The 6,551-nt window shown below is 38.3% G+C and overlaps 1 protein-coding gene across 1 annotated transcript in view; it reads left to right on the top strand.

The window, feature by feature from the left end:
* Positions 1-853, top strand: part of LOC307130036 (NLR family CARD domain-containing protein 3-like) — a 61,937-nt gene extending 61,084 nt beyond the window's left edge. The window contains exon 12 of the mRNA XM_079822890.1: positions 1-853. This exon is cut by the window's left edge and continues 549 nt beyond it. The gene's annotated coding sequence lies outside the window, so the exon portion shown is untranslated.
* The last annotated feature ends 5,698 nt before the right edge of the window (positions 854-6,551 follow it).

The raw sequence follows: 6,551 nt of genomic DNA, 5'->3' as shown, positions 1-6,551 counted from the left end.
ACGTTTATTAAAGTGACTAACATAACAACAACAACATAGGTCCATGTTGTAATGTTTTAACCTCTAATCATCTTGTAATGAATTTCACTTCAGTTCTACTTTCTGAGTATGAATTATCATATGCAGTAAAGACAGCACAATATAATGCAAGCGCTGTAAAAGGACAAACCCAACTCCCTCATGCTGATGTCACGAGACAGCTTTTCACCTCGAGGAGAAATATTGTCATGTTTTAATATTGCGAGATCTCGTGGCTCAAGACTCGTCACACCCCTAATGCCCAAGAGGATCATTTAAAAGTAGCTTCATCTCACTCAATCTTACCCTGTATATTTCACACAGTATGTGTGTGTGTTTGAGAACATATGTGCACATTGGATTCATATGATTTTGCTTTTCTGTGATTTATTTTCTCTATCCAGTCAGAGTCGGTCATGGGCCGAATCCAGAAAAACTGTTAGACGACACACACTCTTTTCTTTACACAAAGTTCAGCTGTAAGTGTTTTTCAGGCTGCGACATAAAGGAGAAAACACAATATATTAACAAAGAACAAACGTCAAAATAGTAAGTACTTTCATGAAATATTTCAGTGCACTGGGACTCATGGATCATATTTGCTTTCAAGGTGAAGGGAATGAGTGAAATTGAATATGCCTTGGCTTATAGATTATTACATTATATATTTTACATAGACTTAACATCATTCTCTGAGAGTGTGTATCATTTGTTAACTGCATGTTTAGTGTCGTGATTTCGAGAAAATACAATATAAAATAAAAAATAATAATGGACATAAATTTAGTAATACGTACATTGTAAATACACGTCACTGTGTGAGTGCTGTGGATCTAAAAAAATAAAACAGAAAAAGTATGAAAGTGCAAGAGACCGAATGAAAGAGTGAACAAACTGAAGAATAAACAAAAGAACAATAATATATGATAACACAAAAAGAGCAAAAGACAATTATTTAACAAAATAACTTTAGCTTTAAGGTTTTCTCAAAGTTCTGACAAAGTTTATTAGTTTAAAGGGTTCAGCCAAAATTTTTATTTTTGTCATTACCCAGATAGCACACATACATCTCGGAGACGTCCATTTGATGTGTGTTTTTACATCTGGAAGACGTATTTTTTAGAGTGTTTGCTCATCTGCAATACGTCGTTTCCTGTCAGATGTCAAATAGACGTTTAAACAATGTCTTTAAGATGTTTATGATTTAGAATGTATGAAAAACTGGCATCTTAAAGACGTCTATCAGATGTTTGTAAACAGCAGATGCTTTCCAGATTAAGTGATCTTTAACAGACATCTTGCAGACGTACGTCCCTTACGAAAATTAACCATGGTTTTATTGTAGTAAAAATGTAGTAACCATGGTTTTTTGGCTAATTGAATACCATTTATATAACTACAGTTTTACCACAAATACCATGGTTAAACTATGGTTAGAGAAGCAAAACCATGGTTAATTTGCGGTTACCATGGTTTTACTACAATAACCATGTTTTTTTGGTTTTATTTGTAGTAAAACCATGGTTTATTTTCGTAAGGGGTGTGTATCTGGGTAATTACTCACCCACATGTCGTTCCAGATCCGTAAGACATTCGTTTGTCTATCTAAGATCTCTTTAAATGCTGCCAGGATCCTGAGCAGAACCAGAAAATATGACCATATCACACCAGTTCTCAGGTCTTTCCACTGGCTTCCAGTTACATTTAGGATCGATTTTAAAGTACTATTACTTGTATATAAGTCACTCAATGACCTAGGACCTCAATACATTGCAGACATGCTGATTAATTACAAAACCAACAGATCACTCAGATCATCAGGATCAAGTCAGTTAGAAATACCAAGAGTTCACTCAAAGCAAGGAGAGTCTGCTTTTAGCTATTATGCCAGCCGCAGCTGGAACCAGCTTCCTGAACAGATCAAATGTGCTCCAACAGTAGCCACTTTCAAATCCAGACTCAAAACACATCTGTTCAGCTGTGCATTTACTGAATGAGCTGTGCTACTGTACATCCGACTGATTGCACCTTATCTTATGCTTTTACTGAATGAGCTCTGTGCTCTGTCCGAACTGCTTGCATTTTAATTATGTTTCAATTTAACCCTGTTTTTAATTTTAGTTTTAATTATACTTTTTATTTTATTTCTTTGTTTTTTATTTCTTTTAATTCCTATTATAACTGTTATACTGCTAATATTTTAACTTAATTTCTGTGTAAAGCACTTTGAATTGCCACTGTGTATGAAATGTGCTATACAAATAAACTTGCCTTTGCCTTTGCCTTTACTATTTAACTGTTGGCGCTTTAACGGTTAATAAACAAACGTCTTGTGGAAGAACATTGTAGCCGGATCTACTTCTCTCTGTTTATGTCTATGCTGAGTCACGCAGTGAAATATCAAATAAAGTGATAGTTAGAGTTCCACTGTCGCCATTTTAAGCAGGTCAAATATCAATAAGATACGAGAGCACCAAAGTGTTTAATAGAAACGTTTATCAGAGTTTAATCAGGGATGTCCGTGTATGTTTATGATGTTGGGAGATTTGAGATGCTGTATCTTGTGAAAGTTTGATCGAGGTGAGTGTTCATGTGTGTGACTTCCTCATATTAATATGAATCTCTGGAGGACATTTGAGTGATTGTTTGATATGAAATCTTTAATAAATGGTTTCTTTAGTGTTTGGTGATGTCTGTGATTCTTCAGAGGTTTAACAGCATATGTGTAAACATTTAATGTTGTTGTTTTTTTTTCTTCATTCAGAGTCAGTGGAGAAGATCAAACTCATCAGATTCTCCTGCAGCTGCATCATGGGTAATTCTCAAGGATCCACAGATTGAGATTTCCCTCCAGGAAGCAGGTACTTTCAATAAACACTGTCATCAAAAATGAAAAAGATATCTGTTTTTGTTCTAAGACTAACATAAAATATTAAATAAAACAATCATACATTTTCCTCAAAGTGTTTGTTGATAAAAGATGCATGTTTCTATATTATGATTATTATCGTGATACATAGTGATGTTTTATTAATGAAGTTCGGTCCCATCCGTTTGGTCCCCACAACACATGCACTAGGGAATGGGCATTTTTGTCAATTTCTCTCAAAAACGAGTACTCGGGGCGGGGCATGTGCAAGGGGGCGGGGCATGTCCGTCATTGAGATGATGAAAATGCTGTTATAAAAATGGTTGTTGACAAATACAAACGGTGACATGAAAACATGAACATATAAAACACAAAATATCTGCTAGATTATGATGCATAAATGTCTGCAGATTAATATGAACCTATTACAACTTAAATCAACACAAAAGGACGTGAATGCGCACATGATTTTACAGGCTATGGTTTGAAACAGAACATTTTGAATGCGCTCTTCCCTTAACAACGCTGATACACGGACAACGAAAGCACACAGACACAACATTTTATTAAAATCGTGTTCTCATTATAATGCTATGACAGATTGACTCTGCACATCATGCACTTAATTTTATAATTCATGATCGAAGTGTTTACAGACATCACTGCGCGTTTTCGAACTCATAATGAAAAACTATTTAAATAAACTAGGTCTAATGTTAAAAAATATGAGAACAGTATAGCACTGCTGCATTACGAATATAAATTATTCAGAGAAAGAAATAGCCTATCTAAAAAGAATACGACTGTCTCTAAACCCTAATGTCGAGCATTAATGCATTTGAGCTGAAACTTAAGAGAATGAACAACAGCCGGTATAACGGCAGTGCTTTGCTAGCTTATTAAGCTCAACTAAACGCGTTTTATATTACACTAAATATAGACAACATAAAAGTAATCTTACAAGAAAGGGACGCGAATGCGCACATGAACTTCATTAACCAATCAGACTAACCAATCATAACTTCGCTAACCAATCAGACCTCAGGTACCGCGCAAAATGACGCAATAACCAATAAAAAAGACACAAATATATTTTTTTAAAGTCTGGGCGATCATCGTTCTCATGATCGATGGTCGCTGTCACGTTCAAGTACTCGATTACTCCACCACTGTTGCCCATCCCTAACATGCACACACTCGCACACACTCATGCACACACACAGACATATGCGTGCACACACACACAGACACAAGTTTGTAAGAACGGCATTCTTTGCACTTGACATCCAGTTTAGGGATGTATAGTAGACTTTAATGCAAGTATGATTTGTAGCAGATAAATGTGGGAATATTGTGTAGAGTAGGCAGGGCCGTTTTTAGGCATAGGCGAACTAGGCGGTCGCCTAGGGCGCCATCAGCTGAAGGAGCGCCAATGAACGCATATCAGGGGTGTGTGTAAAGGGTGTCAAGGCCACCCTGAAATATGATTGCCGCTCCCACTGGTTCCCCTAACACTATTGGATCAGAGTCAATTACTGTCTGAATGTTGCATGTAAAGTTTGCATTTGGAGCTCAACACCATTAGATCAAAGAGCTCGGTCAAAGCTTTGGCAAGGTAACGCTTTTTTTAACCACACAATAAAGCTAAATTCAAAGGCCAATTAAAAAAACAGGTACAATAAAAAGTGCACAAATCTGTATTTTGCACTTGGTGCCCAGCATGTGATGCGTGTAATAGGAGCGGCGGCACTGATCGAGACGCTCAACAAGTAAACATTTGTTCAGACTCAGAGCTCACGAGTTGCACTGTGCTGCGCAAAAGTAGTGCTGTTTTGTTCTGCTTTTGTCACGTTTCCCTGGCCTACTATTGGATACATCTATACTGATGCTGTCTAACTCAGTCACTGACTATAGTACATGACTGTAGCTTTCAGCCAGGAGATGATGTCGTCAGGTGGCATCCAACGTTCACCGGGTTCATCGACCCTGAACCACAACACCCTCCAGTTGGCGGGTCGGCAGTGGTGGCCAGTCACTGCCCACCTCCTCCTGGCCCTCAGCTCAACTTCTCCCTCCTACTCAAAAGCCAGCAAGACGCTCTTTCTGCTGCCTCACCCAACCTGCGAACAGCTACCGTCCTCTCCCTAACTGCTAAACCCAGATCTGTGAGTGTCTTCCACACAGACTGCACCGGGAAACCCCTACACCCGACCTCAACCGGGAAGAGCCAGGTTTGCCACCCTTTGGCCCTACACTGCTCAACGAGGTCCTGATACTTAGTGGCTTTCCGCTCATAGGCCTCCTTGCAACCATCTTCCCACGGGACTGTTAGTTCAATTAAGATTATCTTCCTTGCCTCCTCAGACCATAAGACCATGTCTGACCTCAGCTGTGTTTGCACAACCTGGGGGAAGACTAGTTTCCTTCCCAGGTCCACCCTCATCTCCCAGGATTGTGCTGCTTGCAAGAGGCTCTTCTTGGTCTTCTTGGGGGCTGATGGTTGCTCCCCTTCTCTGATGAACTGAATGGATGTTGACGGCCTTGTACTGGTCTGGCGCTTTTTCTGCCTCTCCCGCTCCAAGATGTCAGCCAGTGCACTGAGAACCTTGTCATGGCGCCATCGGTATCTTCCTTGGCTAAAAGCTGTTTTGCATCACAAATGTTAGTAGTTGGATTCTTACTGATTGTATGGGGTGGACAGGTGTCTTTATGCAGCTAACGACCTCAAACAGGTGCATCTAATTTAGGATAATAAATGGAGTGGAGGTGGACATTTTAAAGGCAGACTAACAGGTTTAGATTAGATTCGATTAGATTCAACTTTATTGTCATTACACAAGTACAAGTACAAGGCAACAAAATGCAGTTTAGGTCTAACCAGAAGTGCAATAGCAGCAAGTGCAGGATATACAGTGGTTGCGTAAGTGCAGGACATGGATATGTACTGAATATATATAAATATGTATAAATAGAGAGATGGTTATTACTATAAACAGAACTGAATTTACAGGTGAATATGTACAGTGAATAAAAATACAGATGGCTATTACCATAAACAGAATTTACAGTTGAATATGTACTATGGAGCTTTCCTGTAGCTCAAACAGTAGAGCATGGCGCTAGCAATGCCAAGGTCATGGGTTCGATTCCCAGGGAAAGCAAGAACTGACAAAAAAACATGTAAAATGTGTACCTTGAATGAAATGTAAGTCGCTTTGGATAAAAGCGTCTGCCAAATGCATAAATGTAAATGTAAATGGATATAATATACAGATGGCTATTACTATAAACAGAATTTTACAGATAGATGTATACAATAATATGTTAGGCTAAGAACGATAATAAATAGATAATAAATGGAGTGGAGGTGGACATTTTAAAGGCAGACTAACAGGTCTTTGAGGGTCAGAGTTCTAGCTTATAGACAGGTGTTCAAATACTTATTTGCAGCTGTATCATACAAATAAATAGTTTAAAAAAATCATATATTTTGATTTCTTTTTTAGATTATGTCTCTCACAGTGGACATGCACCTACGATGACAATTTCAGACCCCTCCATGATTTCCAAGTGGGAGAACTTGCAAAATAACAGGGTGTTCAAATACTTATTTTCCTCACTGTATCTGGTCATCCTTCATAACGAAGTCGATATCTACATCACA

Source organism: Gobio gobio (genome assembly GCF_949357685.1).
Source record: "Gobio gobio genome assembly, chromosome: 8".
Taxonomy (NCBI): domain Eukaryota; kingdom Metazoa; phylum Chordata; class Actinopteri; order Cypriniformes; family Gobionidae; genus Gobio; species Gobio gobio.
Note: the sequence above shows the minus strand (reverse complement) of the source record. Positions and strands in the feature narration are given on the sequence as shown.